Consider the following 20,089-nt stretch of genomic DNA (forward strand, 5'->3'; position numbering starts at 1 on the left):
GCCTTTGGGTTTCTACACAGACCTAAACAGGAAATCCACACAAGGAAATGCCCTTTCTGTTTGCAGGCCAAATTCCCAGGATGCCTTCACCAGAGTGCCTGACTGGACAAAACAAAGGCCTGGTACAAAAATGCCCTTAGATCCAAAGGCAGGAGTGCCTTATCTGCCCCTTCGGCACCCCCCCCCCAAGTCCAGGAGGCCCTCTGCTCACTTAAGGAGAGCAAGGTTTTCCTTTCTCAGCCCTTGATTTAACCTTCTCTAGTTGCTGGTTGGGGTCAGTAAAGAGACACACCTCCCTCTGACCTCCAGCTAGGTGTCAGGGCATTTCACCTGGACTTCTACAAAGTCCGTGAACCGGAGTCAGCCCTCAGGCTCAGTTGGCAGCGCACACCATTCAGATCTTTCCAGTTCTTTCCCGGGGATGCCTACGGATCTGAGGATCTGAGAGAAAGGTTGATTTAGGTTGAAGTAGACTCAGCAGTAGACTCAGCTCGCCTGGCACATATGAGGGCCTCAGTTCTGTCCCAGGCACCATAGGAAAAATAAAAGTAACACCCAGCTGCTGCTGAGTCCCTCTGTGCTACAACTCCGCATTGTGTCAGCCTTCAGCCTTCCAATAGTCTCAACTTTGCAGCAACTTCAACACCTAGTGGACTGACAAACCTCTTCTATCTGTCTCTCTCTCCTGAATCCAGCCACCCCGGCCCAGGAGGACATTTTCAGATCCACCCAGCCCTCTGTGAAAGATTCAGCTTCACAGAGACCGTGACTGAGCTGCACAGGAAGGAAGCTTGTGTCTCTGTCCCAGAATAGGACTGTATTGCTGGTGACCCTCTGCCCTCTGCTCAAGGCACCCCCATGGCTGACCACTGAAAATAGACTCTGTCCTCTCTGATTCGCTCCCCCACCCACCTCCCTCAGGAAAGAAGACACAGGCTTCCAAGGAGCCAGCAATATCGTCAGAGCTTGACTGTCTCAGAAATTGCCAGATGTGTGGGGGGGGGTAACATGTCATTTCCTTTAGCAAATAGTCTGGGCATGTGGGCATTTCCTCTTGAGCCAGCCCCCTAGGACACTCTGATGCAGCGAGAGTCAGGGACAAATCCCCCTGGCTTCTTCCTACTCTCGTGGATCCTGGCAGCCTCCTCTGAAACCAACCTTTCAAGCTCAGCCCCTCGTTATAAATTTTATTTCTATTATTTTATTGTATTTATTTGATTTGGGGTGCTGGGAATGGAACCTGGGGTCTTTAAAATGCTACGTAGGCAGTGTTGAGCTATTTGCCCAACCCTAAGAAAATATTTCGCCTTTTGTATACATGAACAAGGAATCAGAATAAGCTTTGACTCAGTAGAGAATTTTGGAGACAAGATAAATATAAGAGAATGAATGGGAAGGAAGAGATATTGGAGGAGGGTTTCTAGTGATCAGAGATCTCCATGATGACCAACCTGGTGACGTTTCTTGGGATCTTGCCTCACCAGCCCAGCTTTACAAGAAAGAGGCCCAGCAATTTTTTGACATGCTTTACTTAAGTTTGGAAACCTCTGGTCAAGACAGATAAAGCTTAAGAGTTGCCATGGTACCAAAGGACCAAGAGCTGATGTGAGATAGTTATCTGAAGGGGAAATACCTGTCGGGGACATTGCAGCGGTTGAGAGGAAGGTATACTGGCTAGATTTCTGTCAGCCTGACACAAAGTATAGTTGTCTGAGGGGAGGAGACCTGGAGAGCATTTTCCTAATTAGTGATTTGTAATTTTCAACCCGAGCAAACCCATTAAATGAAAACACCAATCAGTAATTAGGAATACAGTCAAAGCGCCTAGATTGGGCAGAATCCCACTACTCTCTCCCTATTCCCCAGCTAAGAGACTCCTTAAAACTTGCCGTTCTCAATGCCACGTGTTCAGTCTCCTTTTTCACTCCAGCCTCCTCTGTCCCCTCTCTGGTCCCCTCTCTCCACCTCCCCTTCCCCCTGCCCAGTTACTGGCTCTTTCCTAGATTTAACAAATAAAAATGGGATGGTACAACTGAAGCCACCTCATGAGCCTGTGACTAGATAGCCCTTCTAGGGGAAGTGGAGTTAACATTAAAATAGGAACAGCTTCAGGACAATCTACAGTGATCGACAGAGGAGGGCCCAGCCCACTGTGGGTGGCATCATCAGTCATCCATACGAAGGTAGTTCTAGGTTTTATAAAAAAGTAGGCTGAGCAAGCCACGAGAAGCAAGTCAATAAGCAGCATGTCCTTCACGGTCAAGAAGCATCAGCTCCCGGCTCCAGCTTCCTTCCCTGTTTGAGTTCCTGTCCTGGAGTCCTTCAGAGATGGCTTACGGTGTGAAAATGTAAGCCCAATAAACCCTTTTTTCTTGGGTTGATTCTTGGTCACGGTGTTTTGGCAACAGAAACCCTGGATAAGACAAAAGGGAAGAAAATAACCTAGTAAGGGATAGTGTTGCGATAAATATTAAAGAATCGCGCCTCTGTTTCCTTGGTTCACCACTCGGCGCCGCGCCCCGGTTCCCTGACCTGGGCCGTCCCTCCCACGCTAGTTCTAGCACCGGAGCACCGTATAGAACGATCACTAATTTATCTCAGCGGGTCTGCGCTGCTCCCAAGGTACTCTTTGATCCAGGCGGTCCAGCGTGGCAACCATCACAAAGGGGAGAGAGAGAGAGAGAGAGAGAGAGAGAGACTGTCTAGAGGAGCCAACTGATAGATTATCCAATCCCAAGTGATCAGCACTAAATATAAGCACATAGCAACATTAAATGGGCTCAGGAGAGTTTACATTTTTCTTCATATGACATATGTGTGTGTGTGTGTGTCACAATAGTAATTACAAACAAAAAAAGGCATGAATTTGAAGGGAGTATAAGAAAACTTGGAGGGGGTATAATTAAGAACAGGACCCATATGAAAGCCTCAAACATATAAAAAAGTATAAATTAAAGAAAACGGATAATGGCACTGTTTTTTAAGTTAAAATAAGTTAATTGTGATAGTTGTTGGGACTTGCTGAGAGTTGAGGCCAGGGTGTGTGAGTCTGGGGGTGTGCGTAGGTGTGCGCATGTGCCTAATTTTACTTCATGTTTATGCTTTACTGTCAGCCACACCTCTGCACTACCTGTTAACATAATAAAACAAAAAAAGGTTAATGAAATGACAATCTTGTTAGGACCATATGGTCATTTAAACAAATCTGTAAGGCCCTCTCTAGGCCCTCTCTGTGTCCCTCCCTCTCTGTGTCCCTCCCTCTCTGTGTCCCTCCCTCTCTGGGGCCCTCCCTCTCTGTGTCCCTCCCTCTCTGGGGCCCTCCCTCTCTGTGTTCCTACCTCTCTGTGGCCCTCCCTCTCTGTGTCCCTCCCTCTCTGTGACCCTCCCTCTCTGTGACCCTCCCTCTCTGGGGCCCTCCCTCTCTGTGTCCCTCCCTCTCTGGGGCCCTCCCTCTCTGTGGCCCTCCCTCTCTGTGGCCCTCCCTCTCTGTGGCCCTCCCTCTCTGTGGCCCTCCCTCTCTGTGGCCCTCCCTCTCTGTGTCCCTCCCTCTCTGTGTTCCTACCTCTCTGTGTCCCTCCCTCTCTGTGGCCCTCCCTCTCTGTGGCCCTCCCTCTCTGGGGCCCTCCCTCTCTGTTGCCCTCCCTCTCTGTGGCCCTCCCTCTCTGTGTCCCTCCCTCTCTGTGTTCCTACCTCTCTGTTCCCTCCCTCTCTGGGGCCCTCCCTCTCTGGGGCCCTCCCTCTCTGGGGCCCTTCCTCTCTGGGGCCCTCCCTCTCTGGGGCCCTCCCTCTCTGTGGCTCTCTCTATGCATTACTTTTCCAAGAATTTGTCACACAGACAGTTAGCCACACCTGTTGCACTTGTGATCAAAGGCGTGTACAGAAGAAGCCAGCACAACAGGGAGAGTTGCAGAAAAATGTGAGCCTGTGGCCACACTGGGGCATGTGCGTAGGCTGGGGTAACACCTCCCACCTTGCATCTGGGGTACAGGGTGTTCTCAAAGAACCCATAGCGACCTGCTGTACTGCTTGTGAAACTGGCTCAGGAGTCTGGCAGCCTCTGGTTTTTTTACACTCTGATTTCCTAGCAGGGCCAGGCCCCAGGCAAACACCCAACAAAACAAAAGCAGAGTCCCTAAAGGCCGAAGAGAAAGGACAATAGCATGATGTAAGAGGGTCACCAAGCAGCCAGTGACTCAGCGCTTCTGCTCCATCAACACCAGCTGTAGCCTGTGGTGCTGATGGTGGCCTGGGCTGGGCATGGAAAAACAAAATGGACAGGGACACACACACACACCATTGCAAACATCACAATGTCTGAAGAGTGGCAAAGAGTCTCACAGCTGGGCCTTAATTCAGTTTTCATTAACATCTTTCATCAAGATCCCTAAGAGGGGGCACTGACAAGAGGGACCAGCTCTCCAGACTGGAGCCATCTATCTGCCTTCAGGCTCTGTCTCCTGCTAATTCTCCCGACTCCTCATAGTTCTCTCCAAAATACCACAGGGTGAAATTTGGTTAGTGTGGCAGATGTCGGAATAAGGTTCTCAAGACTCAGAGGAAATTCCCAGCCTTTCTGAGTCACAGGAGGGCCTGGGAGATTTCTGTCCAGGCTACAGAAGCGAGTGGGAAAGTGTGCCACAAGCAGTCACTGTCTGTAAATGTTATTAAAACATGGTGTCCACAGGGCTGGCGCCTCGTTCCCTGGTGCCTCTGCTCCCTCTGGGCCAAGGCAAGGAGCTGTGATCGGGCTGGTCCTACAAGGATCATCAACTACTACCAACCACCAAAGCCACCTTTTGGTCCAGCCTCACTCATTGAATTGTGGCCCAAACAAGTATACCTTGTCACTTTTGAGAACTATCTCTGAGCAATGTTTTTCGCTGGCGTTTGATTTAAAAAAATAATCATCAAAAAATAATAATAATTCAGTTTGTAAAGGTGCTTGCTTGATGACCTGATCCTATGGTAAAAGGTAAGAACTTCCAAAATCTGGCCTCCGATCGCAAACCTGATGATGGTGATGATGGTGGTGGTGGTGGTAATACTGATGGTGATGATAATGATGATGATGGTGATGATGATGATGATGATGGTGATAATGGTGATGATGGTGATGATGGTGATGGTGGTGATAGTGGTGATGATGGTGGTGGTGATGATGGTGGTGGTGGTGGTGGTGGTGATGGTGGTGGTAATACTAATGGTGATGATGATGATGATAGTTTCACACTGAGAACTCCAGGGCCTGAAGACACAGCTCAGCAGTTAAGAGCACTTGCTTTTGCCATGTGTCAGCTCACAACTCTAGTTCCAGGGCTCTGATTCCCTCCTCCCCAAGCAGCAGGCATGCACATGCTGCACGTACACACTAGCAGACAACACACTCATGCACATGCTGCATGTACACACTCGCAGACAACACACTCATGCACATGAAATTAAGGGAAAAGCCTCAAGGACTTGGGAATTTCCTTGCTCGATCATCACATGAACATCTAATTTATACAGATATACATACATCTGTTTTCATAGTGGCTCTAAAGATGGAGTCTGAGCCTTACTAAGCAAGGTTTTACCACTGACCTCTGCCCTAATCCTGTATGGACATTTCCAATCTCAAGGCATACTCTTGTTTCAGAAGTTAGGTGCCTCAGGTCAAGTATTCCTAATTGTTGCTATATTTATTCTCAGGTTAGTTCCCAGTGCTTCCTCTGCCAGCCTGGGGAAAGGACAGAGATGGGACCCATGTTTTCTCCCCAGCTTGCTTCCCAGACTCCACTTGGAGCATGGAGAATAACTCTCAACCTCTCTATGCCAGGAGGACTCCATGCATCAACACACACACACACACACACACACACACACACACACACAGACACAGACAGACAGACACAGACAGACACAGACAGACACACACACACACACACACACACACACACAGACACAGACAGACAGACACAGACAGACACAGACAGACAGACAGACAGACACAGACAGACACAGACAGACAGACAGACAGACAGACAGACACAGACAGACACAGACAGACAGACAGAGACAGACAGACAGACAGACAGACAGACAGACACACACACACACACACACACACACACACATGCTCTCTTGGAAGCCTAATGCTTTCGTAAAACAATCCCATTTCCTCCTCCTCCACCAGCTCCCTCCAAAGGCTGCACAGCCTTCTGGGAAGCTCACCCAAATGCAGGTCCCAGAGACTCATACCACAGAAAGAAGCAAAATTACACATTACAGATCTCTCCCACCTGCCTCACCCAAAGCTAACATTTACTGATGTTTTGCCAAATGCTGTTGTACCTACAATATACAGGTTAGCTACTCATACGCTAGAAAGCAAGGCTCCCTGAAAGCCACAGGGAAGAACACAGAAGCATGATGCCCTTGTCACTTGGGAAGGTCCCTGCAGTGGCTCCCCCGGGTGTCCTTGGACGGAAGCTCAGCACATTTTCCAGCCTCTTGAGGAAGCACCAATTTTCCAGGAATGTAATTTCTCAGCAGATGTGGGGAGGGAACATGTCTTCGACTCAGAGACAGACTGAGTGTTAGGGAGAAACCGGCTTAAGGTCGGCTGTCACACTCTGGGGCCTTGGCTCCCACTAGTCTTTCCAAGTGCCCAAAAGCAAGTAAGGTGTCCTCCCTCCAGAGCCTCCAGCTCTCCGGCCCCACAAGCAGTGGGATGTCTGTGGCCCCATCATCACCCACAGATCACTGACCAATGAAGGTGACAGATGCTGCGGGGGTGACAACCACTTCATAAGAAACAGAAAGGGGTGGCCTCAGTAGCCACCTGTGGTAGTGGACACTGTTCTGAAGGTTGGAAGAGCCAGGAGAGTCTTCGCTGTCTGCCCACGGTGGACATACAGGCAAGGTTTTGCTCATTTGACCAGGCAACTGTCCCACTGTCATAGAATGTGCCAGATTAGGATGACTAGGCAGGGCAGATGGAGCCCAGCACAGAACATAGAGGGCCAGCTCCTGGCTGTGGTAATGACATTGTCCCCAAAAGGGGTAGACTAACAGTGAAGCCTGTGATCCAACGGAGACGCCCTTTGTCAACAGGCCAGTGAGTCTGTGGGTGACATGTTGAGCTCCTGAACTCCCAGCAGGTCTAGGTTCCTCAAGGCCCCATGAGAGGCTGCAGCCTTGGTTTCTAAGCCAGGAAATGTTTCTAAATCAAACCCACTCCGTTCTGTTTCACTGGTACCTCGTTCTTGGACTCATTTTCTTGTCTGAAAGTAGGTCTAATTGGATTTGTGTCTATTTCTACAGCTCCACCTACAGCCCCATTAGCCTCCTAATACCGTTAGAGCCTTTCAATTATGTGAGAAATTAAAGCAAACGTGCCATTCTTGAAAACCTTTAAATGTCCATGCGTGTTCCCTTGACCCAGTTTTCCCATGTTCTTTAGGGACACAGAATCCCTGTCGAGGACACCTTGTGACTCACTGTAGAAAACAAGTCAGGAACATCGAAGGGCAGGTAGCTTGAAACTGACGAGAGATTGGACCAGAGAAGAGCCTTTAAAAAAAAAAAAAATTAGATTTCCTCACGACCGGACATTTTTTTAAGAAGATTTATTTATTTATTTCATGTATATGACTACACTGCAGCTGTCTTCGGATGATTGTGAGCCACCATGTGGTTGCTGGGAATTGAACTCAGGACCTCTGGAAGAGCAGTCAGTGCTCTTAACCGCTGAGCTATGTCTCCAGCCCCCAAGCCATTTTTTTTTTTTTTTATTTCCCACATCCCAGATCTGAAAGTTGACTTGCTCTGTTATAAATAAACAAACAAATAAATAAATACTAATTGATTTATGAAAGTATTAACATAGGATGGACATTGAACACTAATGGGAAGAATTGCATAGAGCTTGGATGCTGGATAAACAGGAGCCCTCTCAATAGATGACAACAAAGTACATATATTTTAGCAAGGGATGCTGGTACAGGACTGCAATTCAGCAAAGACAGGAGGACCAGAGTTCACAGACACCTAGACTATATAGTGTGACTATCTCAAAAAATCAAAACCATGAACTAATTAATTATCGTTCTTGCATTCATATTTAGAAGGATAACAAAGCCAGGAACCACGCTAAGATGTCTCATGATGCCTCCCAACCTGCCTAAGCGGCCTTGGGCTTACATGGCCGCTACCCCAAGTCTGGAGGTCACAGGACATCCTAAAATCAAAAGTTAAGTTCTGGGGCACAACTACATCTCGGTAGCTGAGTAACTGAAGCACTGAGTTCTCTTCCCAGCATGGAGGAGGAAGAGGAAGGAGGGAGGGAGGGAGGGAAGAAGCAATCAGATGAGAGAGAGAAAGTGGTTGGGAGGGGAAGGGGAGGAAGGGAGAAGGACATGATCCGCGGTTTAAAGTGTATACTGCTCTTGCAGAGAACCCAAGTGAGGATCGCAGCACCTACATAAGGCAGCTCATGGCCTCATAACTGCAGCTCCAGGGAATCCAAGGGCTTCAGCGGGCACCTACACTCACAGACAGACATGCATGTGATACATGTGACTATTTTAGAAAATGTCCTGTTTCTAGCATTCACGCCATCTGACATTCCACGAAGTCTTACCACAGAGGTTCCAAAAGCAAATCTCTTTTGCTGGGCTGACAAGGGCCAATTTAGAACTCTGAATGTTTTTGAAGTGAAAAAGACCAGCCCAGTAACTGAGTTATGTCTATTACTATAGCGCCATCTAATGGTGAGGCATATTAAAACACAAATGGCACCCATGTGGGGACCGCTAGGACACCTCGCGCCCTAGCACTTTTCCATATCAAATGCTTATGCAGACAGATCCTGCCTTCAAGGTATTTCAGTTTTATACTTATGTGGAAGTCTTGCAGTCAGTAGATGTCTCACTTTCTAGTTTTGATCTCCCTGCCCCTGGCCTTGAGTAGAAATATAACACAATACCGGGCAGGAGCAGGAAGCCAAAGCCCCCCGGTCTGCCCAGTGACCCCAAAGGTGAGCACCTGCAAGTTTGGGCATGCTGCCTTGCAGAGTGAGATGTTTGTAGGTTAGGCATGGGTGTATTTTCCAGTTAACATGTCCTCAGCTTGCAATGGCTTTATCAGAACACAGCCCTGTCAGAAGCCAAGACGCATCTGTAATTTGCCTGTCTTTCCAGATAAGTCGTTATTTCCCGCCTTTTGTCTGTGCAGATTAACTGTACAAAATAACCGGCTTCGTTTTGACATTTTCATAATGCTTATAATGTATATTAATCACATTCACCCCTCCTTATGAATCTCTTTTGTTCTGGTTCTCCTCTTCCTTCCAAATAGTTCCGTTCTATTTTAATGCCTTTCTTAAAAAAAAAAAAAAAAATCAATGCTCTGAAAGAAATCTTGTTGATTTGGTTTGGTGGGAAGTCTTGAAATACCAAAGCAGGAGGTCCCGGAGTTCAATACCATACTCTGCTACATGGTGAATTCAAGGCCAGCCCGGGCTCCATGAGGTCCTGTCTCAAACAACAAACAAAACCATGCAATGTTTGTCTGAGTTTAGCTTATTTTGTTTGATGTGATGATCTCCAGTTCTAGACAGTTTTTTGTAAACAACATGATTTTGTTCCTTATGGCTAAATAACAACCCAGCGTGTGCATTCATACACTGTATTTTCTCTGTTCATTCACTATAGGCAGGCCCTAGGATGACTTCATAACTTGATTATTATAAATCATATCATGATTATATATGTATGTATGTATATATATATATATATATATATATATATATATGCAAGCGTCTCTGTTGTTTGTTGTAGCTTACTAGATTTTTTTCCCCTATTAGGTCATTTTAGGTCATTTTTAAATATGTAAAAGAGTACTGGATATAAAGTTTTTGTAGGAAGAAAATAATAATAATAAATTCTCTAGTTTGATTATCTGGGAAAACGTGATGCTAATGAGGACAGAAATTTTTCTTTTAAAAACAAAACTCCCAAAGCAGAAAATGAAAACTAAAATCATCAATTTAGACATTGTTAATGTTTCCTATAAACAACAATAGCAAGAGTAGTGTGGAGTTGTGTATACACAGTTTCTCATCACAGAGAAGATAATGTCAAACCACAGCTCTACGCAGAGACTACCCACGGCTCTAGTGTTAAAGACCCAGGGCTGGAGCGATGTCTCAGTGGTTAAGAGCACTAATAGTCTAACAAGCAACTGTAACTCCGGTCCCAAAGGACTCGATGCCCTCTGCTGGCCTCTGCGGGCACCAGGTATACACATGGCACACAGACATACATGCAGGCAAAACACTCTGACACATAAAATGCAATTTAAGGGTGTTTAGAAACTAAATTAAAGTCACAGCAAAAACTGGATTCTATCGTTCTCTAAGAAGTACAGATTACCAGCACGTTGCCTTCTGTTCTTCCTGGCAAAGGAGGCAAACCGCAGTTTATTTTGGAAGTTCCTCCCAGCAGTGGATGCTGATAGTGTGTGACTGGTCTGGGGGAACTTGACTGACCAATGAGAACAAAACACATCTGTCCATGCCCTAAGCTTGCTCCTTTCTACAAACACACAGGACTGCAGGCATCAGGGGTTTACTTCCAGCAGTTCCCGTAACGCCAACTTCATGTCAGACATCGGCAGTGTCGTTGACCCGGTGCTGTACCCCCAGAGCTGAGTTTTCTGCAAGGCTGGGAGGGTGGCATGGACACATGACAACCCAATACTCAGCTAGCTTATGGAGGAAGAATTGCCATGGCAACAGCAAGGGAGGCGAGAAAAAGTAAAACGAGGGCTCCCTGGAACGGGGCTTCCAACATCAATGTTACTGTGGAATTCTGAGCATATTTGTGCTCTTAAAAATGATGTGCGCTGGCTGAGCCTGGTAGCAGATGCCGGTGGCCCCAGCTACAAGTAAATCTGAGGCAGTAGGATGATGTGAGCCCATGAGTTCGGGGACATCACGGAAAAGTGACCAGGGATGCAAATTTCCAGTGAGGACAATGGGAGCAGCTGCCATTTTTAAGGCAAGGTCTTGCTATGTAGCCCTAGCTGGCCCGGAACTGGATATGTAGATCACACTCGCCTTGAGTTCACAGTAGTATCCTCACTACGAGCATCACAGATATGTGCCACCAGGGATGTCTTAACCAGAGGCTGTACGTGTGCAGTACATATGCACACATTTCTGTATGTGTGCCGTGCGTGTGTGCAGGTGTGTACACACCTATAGTGTGAGCATTCAGAGACCAATGTCAGGGCAAATGCTCTCCACCTTACCTTTAAAAAATGTTTTATTACATGTATTTGTGTGTGTGTGTGTGTGTGTGTGTGTGTGTGTGTGTGTGTGTGTGTGGTGGGGTGTACCTGCATGCATATGAGGAGGTCAGAAAAAAACTTGTAAGAATTGGTAAGTAAGGGGGAAGGAGAGAGGATAGAGGGTTTGTGGAGGGGAAACCAGGAGGGGGGGTATAACATTTGAAATGTAAACAATTTTTTAAAAAAAGAATTGGTAGGTCAGGGTAGGTGGCAGGTACATTTAACCCCTGAGTCACCTTGGTAGCTCCGCCTCACATTTCAGAGACAGAATCTTGAATTCACTGATTCTGCTAGATGGTCTGGTCATCAAGCCCCAAGATCCTTCTTTCTCCCCATCCTAGTATTGAGACTGTAAGTACGTCCAGGTTTTTATGTGGGCGCAGGGGATTTGAACTCAGGTTCTCATGTTTCTACAGTAAGTGCTTCACCAGGCATTCCAGTGACCCTCATCCTGGCGATGGTGTTTAAGGTATTGTTTCTAACCAGCAAAATCTGCATCATCTAAAAACTTAGAAAAAGCAATTGTGCGGCCTTCATCCCAATTCTACTGAAATAGGAACTTGGGCAGATGTTTTAACAAATTCTCTGCGTGATTCAGATTCGCTTATCAACTTGAGAACCACTGTCCTAAATGAAGACACTTGGACAGTAAACAAGGATACAGCTGTTGGTTAAGGAGCAGCTAATGAGAGTGAGCCAGGCCAAATTAAAACCAGAAGCTCAGGGATCAATATGTGCATACTGCACTCTCTGCTCCAAGTATCAAGCCACAGGCACTTTGGCCAAGACAAGTCTATCCACCCCATTAACCTGGCTATTCTACCTGGGACCGGGGCAAGGCCACTGGAGCAAAGCTAGCTAGTACCTGTGGTGGAGTTAAGTGGAGAGCTCCCTGGGGACCCTGCATCCCCTTATTTTGTTTGCTAATCTCTAGGATCAATGGTTCACTTCCTAGCCTAGCAAGAATGGTTGGCAGGCGTCCTTGCGGGTGGAAGAAACTGTGCCCTGGAACATTGAGATCTGGCGCGGCACAGAGGAAATGGTGTGGCCTTGCTAACTGCTTGGAAACTAAGATAGCGCAAAGCCACCAGCAAGCCCCAGGAAGAAGGGAGAAAGCTATTCACTGACTGTTTTCATAAACATACGAGTCACAGAAGAGGAGTAAGTAATGCCATAACTGAGGCTCATATTCCCACACCCAGAATTAGTAACGGCTAGCACGGTGTCAGACAAAAGGGCAGTTCTTCAAAAACCCTGAGACATCTGGCTGTGCTCTAGGCAGAGGGTGGAAGAGCAGGGAGAAAAACCTTTGGAACAGGGAGAACCCAAGTGCTTCTGAAACCTTTTGAAATAAAGAAAGTTCTTCTACTTTTATCAGAAAATGTTCTGAGCAGGAGTCTACAGTACTGATAACAGCTTGTAAACTTGCCTAGTTGGAGCCTAGGAATTTAGAATTTATGCACAACGACAGTCAGAATAGCCAGAAAGCAACCCAGCCACACTTCAGTTTTGTTTTACAGATCTGGGGCCTGAACCCAGGCCTTTGCATAGACCGATGAGTTATATTCCAAGCCTTTTCTGGAAAATGCTTTTGGACCACCCTCATGCCCCATTTAAGGGAGAACAGGAAAGAAATCAGACTGATCCAAGGGAAATCAGGCGTCAGCTCTGGAACGTACATGCTTTTTCCATTGATTTTTTTTTTATGGGGTTGGAGCTCAAAGCTGGAACACCTAGAAGGAGCCGTTGCCAGTGGTAACCATGGCTGCCTGGTCTTGAACTGCTGCACCTTGTAGCCCATCAGAGCAGAGAGGAAGTAAGAGCCTGTGCTCAGGGTACCTTGCTATCAGAGTAGGTAACGATGAAGGTGAAAAGCTCCCAGGGCTAGTCTCCACAGAGGACAGAGCCACCTGCTGTAGATTCAACCCAGGAGGAGGTGTGAGGGGCTATCTCTGATCTGCTCCAACCAATTTTGCAGCCACCAAACAGCACCGAAGGCATGTCCAAAGCCTCTGAAGTGATGCCACCCATACAAGCTTTGTGGCAGTGATATATGCCTTTAATCCTAGCATCTCAGGAGCAGAAGCAGGTATATTTGATCTGGAGGCTAGCCTGGTCTACAGAGTAAGTTCCGGGACAGCCAGGGCTACCCAGAGAAACCCTGTAACAACAACAGCCCCCCCCCAACAATAAACAAAAGTCATTCATAGTAGAGAGGCTACTGTCTCTGTCCCTTGATAAGTTCAGTCAATCAAGAAAGGTTAAAAGCAACCCCCCACCCTTCCCTCAGCCTGTCTCAGAGCCACTCCCTGGCAGCCAGGGCAACAGTGGTTGAGAGGAAATTATTTTGCTGAAGCAGAAAACGTGAGGACTGGGCAGAGGGCTCAGTTGGTAGAGCACTTGCCGAGCATGCATGAAGCCCAGTCCTTCATCAAACCGGGTGTAGTGGGGCACAAGGCAAGGGGATCAAAAGTTCAAGGCAATCCTCAGCTACATAGTGAGTTGGAAGCCAACCTGGGCTACATGCAACCCTCCCTGTCTCATGGTATGTGGGGGGGGGGGTGAATAGAGCAAGAGTGAGAAAATTAGAAGCCAGGGAAGCTGCCCTGGAGACCCTCGCTTGTGTGCACATGTGGATTAATCTAATCCCTCCTTGGAGATCTCTCAAAGGAAAATGCATAAAGCATCTGTCTGGGCTCAGCTCACCTTCCTCTCCCCACCCAAGTACACAACTGCACTGAAACAGCTGTCAGGTCTCTATCCACAGGGCCACCATGAGACACGATACTTGTCCTGTGGACATGCTACATGCCAGCTCATCACAGCTTCTGTGAGAGAGCTCAGTGCAGGGCCCCCATGGTGTCTGTGACCCGTGGCCCCTGAGCCACCATCAGTGCAAGGGGCGCTCGTTTGCCAGAGCAAAGGGACAAAAGTCACCTGCGAAAGTGCTCCGGCCCATTAGAAACCAGCAACATGAAGTGGGTTGTTCACCTGTTTTCCGGTTAGGAACAAAGAATATTGAAAGGAGGAAATGAAAACCTGTCCACTTCCCTAAAAGAACAACCAAATCAAGAGACTAAAATGGCTCCTCCGAACTTGAAATACCACATTTCCTGTTGTCAGTGATAGAGATGGGAGAGTGAAGAAAGTATGAATTGCTTTCACCAGAGAAGACTCAGAAGGTTAGGGGGGAAAGTGGCTAACAACCTAAGTGTTCTCCCTTCCCCCGGAACCTAGGTGGAAAGAGGGAACCAATTCACACACCTGTTGTTGCACACTCACACACATTGTGTGCTCACAATAATAGTAAATGAAATCCATTCCTTCAGCCAAACATCTCGACACCTACACTGTACGAAAGCTCTGTGTGAGATCCTGCCAACAAGCAGAGGTGAGGTGGAGCCCTGGGCTTCTAAGAGCTCACAATCTGAAGTAGAAAATTTACACATGAAAACAGAAAAAAAGTCATGTTATAAGTTCTGTGATAAAGAAGCATTCACCTACTCAACAAAGATTGACTGTGCTCGGCACGCCAGCCCGAGTGTGAACAAATTATTTTGAGAGCACAGAGACTAAGTCTAGTGACTATTGCTCTTTCAAGCAGGAAAGGTGTGGCTGGAGATAAGAGTTCTGGATGTGCTTAGCTTGTATGAGGTTCTGAATTCAAGCCTCAAGACCAACTAACATGCACACACACACATACACACACACACACACACACACACAGAAAAGATTAGATAAACAAGATCCCACAAATAAGATTACACACACACACACACACACACACACACACATTGTGGTAAACTTCTAGTTCTAGATTGGGCAGATCTACCACTACACTACTATATTCCCAGCTATTTGATCCCTTAGAACTTGAGGCTTCTCCAGACTGTATGCTTCTCCATTTTCCTTCCTCCACCTCTTCTTCCATCTTCCTCTCTCCTTGTTCCCCTACCCCAGTTCTTCTTCCCCTCTCTCTCTCCTCTTCCCCTTAAAACTTTTCTGCTCCACCTTCCCTTCTACTGCCCAATCACTGGCTCTAGCCTTTATTTTACAAGTTAAAATGCAGAGAAGGCTAACATGAAATCACTTGACTACATGATTGATTAACTCCTTGTCCCAGACCGCCCCTTTTGGGGAAGTGGAATTAGCATCAAAATATAGACAGCACTAGGGCAATGCAATCCACAACACACACACACACACACACACACACACACAAGCTATTGAAGGTAGTGCCACCTATAGCTTTAATTTTTCTTTTTTCTTTTTTGCTTTAATTTTTTTTCAAAGTCTACTTTTAATGATGGTTCTTAAATATTTTACCCTCCCTTCTAGCCCACCACCCACCAGAGGTGTGAAAGAAAGGATACAGGGGAAATGGACCTGTTTAGAAAGGTTCTTTGGAGCAAACCCCATCTGTTGTTGTTAGAAAATCCTCAGTTCAGTTCACAGGTCATCAGCAGCAACTTGTTCCAATCACAAGCACTTCACGGATACCCCAGCAGTGCAGTTCGGTAGAGTCACGATAGCCGAATAGGAATCAGTAGCGGTTGGCATGATCTTGCAGAGACAGCCAGGCCTCAGCCTAATCAGAGCAAAGCAGCAGGAGAGACCAGGGCCAGCAGGATCACCAGAAGTTCTTGGCTGTGCCTCTCTCAGCAAAGCAAAGATCAGCAAAACTTGAGACCCATACGCATTGCACAGTTAGCTGTACCAGCAAGTCAAGCTCAGCCCTAGTCACTGTCCATCCAGTCCTTGTATATGCTCTCCAAACATCTCGTGTCCTCCACCGGTCTTGCCTCAGCACCTGTGTCTGTCTCAGCTGACGTCACTCTGCCAATCAACCAGACTCCATGGAAGTGTCGAGAGACTTCAGCACACCACCAGAAGTTTTTTTGATGTGTTTCTCTCTCTCTGGAGCTCCTGACAAAGGGAGCTCAACAACACACAGTCCAAGACGAGTGTGTTGTTATCAAAGAACCCTCCATCGCCTGTCCTCTCACTTGTTTGCTTCAGAAAAACACCATTTCACCTGTGTCTGCTTCAGCACAACACCGTCTGACGTAACTGACTTCCCAAAGAACCCTTGAGTTTCCACTGCAGTGACCAAGCCCGCTCACTCAGTCAACAGGGTCTCGAGGGAGGAGCTGAGGATGAAATGACTAGACAACACTACAGCATGACTCTAGCAAGCACTGAAGTGAGTTTATTTTTCCCAAGATGCTTTTACACCATTCTAAGTACATGCAAATAGGACCAGTTCTAGGTCAAGGAGCAAACAAGGCATAAACTAAGTCCTGTGGTCACTGTTTCTAGGGATTTATTGAGATGACCAAGATAAAAGGAACACATTCCTCAGCTGTACTTCTCTTGAGCCCACTTCCTTGTCCTAGCTCAATGTCAAATATTCTTTCCCATATCCTTGAAGCATCACCAAGAGCCCTCCCCACTTCGGACACCTCTGTTCATCATACTTGCTATGTATTGAGCAAATATTCATATAAATACTACATACTCACCTGGGCATAGTGGAGTGTATTTAACTACTCAGGAAACTAAAGCAGGGGATCCCTTAAGCTTAGGAGTTTGAGATCCAGCCTCTGATGGAGCTGGAGATGTACTTCAGTTGGTAGTGCCTGCTTTGCAGGCACGAAGCTCTGCCCTCAATCCCCAGTGCTGTATAAAGCGGGTGTGGTAGCATGCACTGCAATCCCACACACAAGCAGTGAAGGTAGGAATATCGGAAGACAATTGATTCCTGACAAGTGTCCTCTGGCTTACACACGGAGCAGCGGCAGCCTTTGCACACTAGAGCACACATCACACAAAATACAATTTGTTCCTTCTGCTGAGCAACATTTTAACACCTGCTTATGTGAAGCTCTGTGCTAGATTCTGTCAGCAAACATGAGTGAAGGGAGCGGCTGCCTCCCAAGAACTTACAATCTGGAAGGAAAAAAAAATTACACATCACCCTCATCTTCAATGCTAACGAGGCCATATAAGGCACTGTCTCCAAAACATGTGTGTGTGTCTTTCCATCAAATGAAATATGAAGACAAAAGAAAGGAAAGAAAACAAGAAAAATAGGCAAACACACACAAGGTTTGAAAAATAAATTTTCTTTTCTAATCTTTCTCCACCCATTCTCAATTTTATAAGCATTTGCTAAGCATCTACAATACAATGAGTGCAGGGCTGTTAGAAACAAGAAGCTCACTGGGGGTGTACATCTCTGTGGGAGAGAATGGTCTCAAGCTAAGAGGAGTCTCTAAGGGTGCATGGTGTCAGTGAAGGGCATTTAGCCAAGGGGACAGCCTGAGAAGGGAGAAGACACCTCAGAGCCATTCACTGTCCTGAGCCCTGCACTTGTAAAAAAAAAAAAAAAATCAACAGAGCTGTTTGGAGCCTGGTGTGCTTTCTTGAACAAGGCAAACAAGGGCCAGTGTTCCTACTAGAATACCAGTTCCCCGGGAAGTCATTCTGTCTGGTGGGCCAGAAGTTCTCATGGCTGTCGGAATCTGGATACATCTAGAAAGGATGCTGAGTGAGCATGAAATCAGAGCAAGTTGCAAAAATCCCCTCAGGATCTTGTTGACACCTGATGTTCGGCTGCCTCTCTCTGTCCCCTTCTTCTCTGCCTCCAGTCAGCCAAGACTCTGGGAAACCATAATTTCCTCTCCTCCCTCAACCTACGCCCTGCTCATCCAACTGCAGTCTAGAGTCTATCCTACTCTGCGCCGACGCTGAGTTCATCCGGGTCATAAACATGCATTCTCTCTAATGGGAAATGCAGGAGTCTCTCTGCCCTATTCCAGGCTGGCTCTCCTCCCTGCACCTCTAGATCTTCCTGCTTTGTACCCTTGTTTCTCCTCCTCCTATCCCTCCTCCTCTTCCTCCTTTATCTCCTCCTCCTCCTCCTCTTATCCCTCCTCCTCTTTCTCCTCCTCCTATAGCTCCTCCTCTTTCTCCTCCTCCTCCTCCTCTTCCTCCTCTTCTTCCTCCTCCTCCTATCCCTCTTCCTCTCCCTCCTCCTCCTATTCCTCCTCCTCCTCCTCCTTTCCCTCCTCTTTCTCCTCCTCCTATACCTTCTCCTCTTTCTCCTCCTACTCCTCCTTCTCCTAACCCTCCTCCTCTTCCTCCTCCTCTTTCTCCTCCTCCTCTTCCTCCTCCTCTTTCTCCTCCTCCTCCTCTTCCTCCTCCTCTTTCTCCTCCTCCTCCTCTTCCTCCTCCTCCTCTTTCTCCTCCTCCTCTTTCTCCTCCTCTTTCTCCTTCTCTTCCTCTGACTTTATCAGTCTCTACAGCCTGAAGCTTGTCCCCTCTATTCTCCATTTGAGAACACAACTTCCATATTCATATCTGTTAGCTGTGACTCTTGTTGATTTTTATTTTAAAAACTAATGATACAGCCTGATGTGACAGTAACATGTGTGATTTCATGCAGAGGCAGGAGAATCACAGGTTCAAGACTATCCTGGCCACATAGAAAGTTCCAAGCCAACACTGACTGTTGGAGACTGTAATAAAATGAAATCAGAAGCCCACCCCGCTTCTGGCTTTTAGACATTGGAATCACTACTGGCAGTGAAATTCAATGATGGAGCACTTGTCTAGCATGTTATAAGGCCCAGAGTTTGATCCCTGACACTGCAAAGTAAAAATAACAAGAACCACTTATTTTATTTTATTTTATTTTTCACTAGTGGAGGATGGTGCACTATGGAGGCCAGAGGGCAATTCTGTAGAGTTAGATTGCTCCTTCCAACTTTACATGGGTTCCAGGTATTGAACTCAGGCCACCAGACTTACACAGCAATCACCTTTACCCACTGAGCCATTTCATCAGCCCCAACAGTAACCATTTTTAGTGTACAGTCTAGAGGCATTAGATACTTTTACACTGACATGCAATCATCACTACCATCCATCTTGAGAACTCTTCACCTTACTGAACTGAAATTCTACCATAACCACTCAGCTGCCACTCCCCCATCTCCCTCCTCTCCACATCTTGGCAGCCAACATTCTTTTTTTTTTTTTTTTCTATGAGTTTCTAGATATCTCAGTAGAGATAGACTAACATAATATTTGTCTTTTTTGTAGCTGGCTTGTTTTACTTAACACATCATCTTCTGGGTTATTCCATGAGATAGAATAAATCAAATTTTCCTTCCTGTGTGTGTGCATGTGTGTGTATATGTGTGTGTATGTGTGTGTGTGTGTGTGTGTGTGTGTGTGTGTATACGTGCACACATGCTGTTCACTGAGTTCTCTATGCCCTAGACCACTAGGAACTTTGAACTCTACTTATCCAAAACTAGTATTTTGTCTTAAATTTAAACACCCTGACAAAATCAGCTCCAGAGAGAAAGGGCTTGTGTCAGTTCACAGTTCCAGACACAGTGCCCCATGGCAGGAATGTCAAGGAAGTGGTCACATCAGCTCTGCAAGCAGAAAACGGAATGGGATGAGTGTGTGTCTGTCAACTGCTCAGCTCTCTTTCTCCAGTTACACAATTCAGGACCCCTGCCAGGGAATGGCTTCCCAACTGTGGCAGGGCTTCCCACCTCTGTGAACACAATCGAAACCATCTCTCTTGGGTGAGTGTGTGCGCTCGTGCACACACACAAACACAGACACACACACACATAAACCACGTACACACCCAACTTCCAGATCCTCTAGATTGTGTCAGGTTGACAAGTCACACTCACCATCACAAAGTATACATTTGTTCATTGTGTTTGAGTTG

General features: G+C 46.8%; 1 long non-coding RNA gene across 1 annotated transcript; it reads right to left on the reverse strand.

Annotated features, from left to right (window-relative positions):
• Positions 1-1,530: 1,530 nt before the first annotated feature.
• LOC308440037 lies at positions 1,531-15,921 on the reverse strand. The gene is made up of 3 exons (XR_013975635.1): positions 15,721-15,921; positions 7,381-7,554; positions 1,531-2,413 (listed from the first exon to the last, which is right to left on the reverse strand). It is a non-coding gene; the product is annotated as an uncharacterized lncRNA (long non-coding RNA).
• Positions 15,922-20,089: the final 4,168 nt, after the last annotated feature.

The sequence above is a fragment of the Micromys minutus genome, assembly GCF_963924665.1.
Source record: "Micromys minutus genome assembly, chromosome: 1".
In the NCBI taxonomy this organism is placed as follows: Eukaryota; Metazoa; Chordata; class Mammalia; order Rodentia; family Muridae; genus Micromys; species Micromys minutus.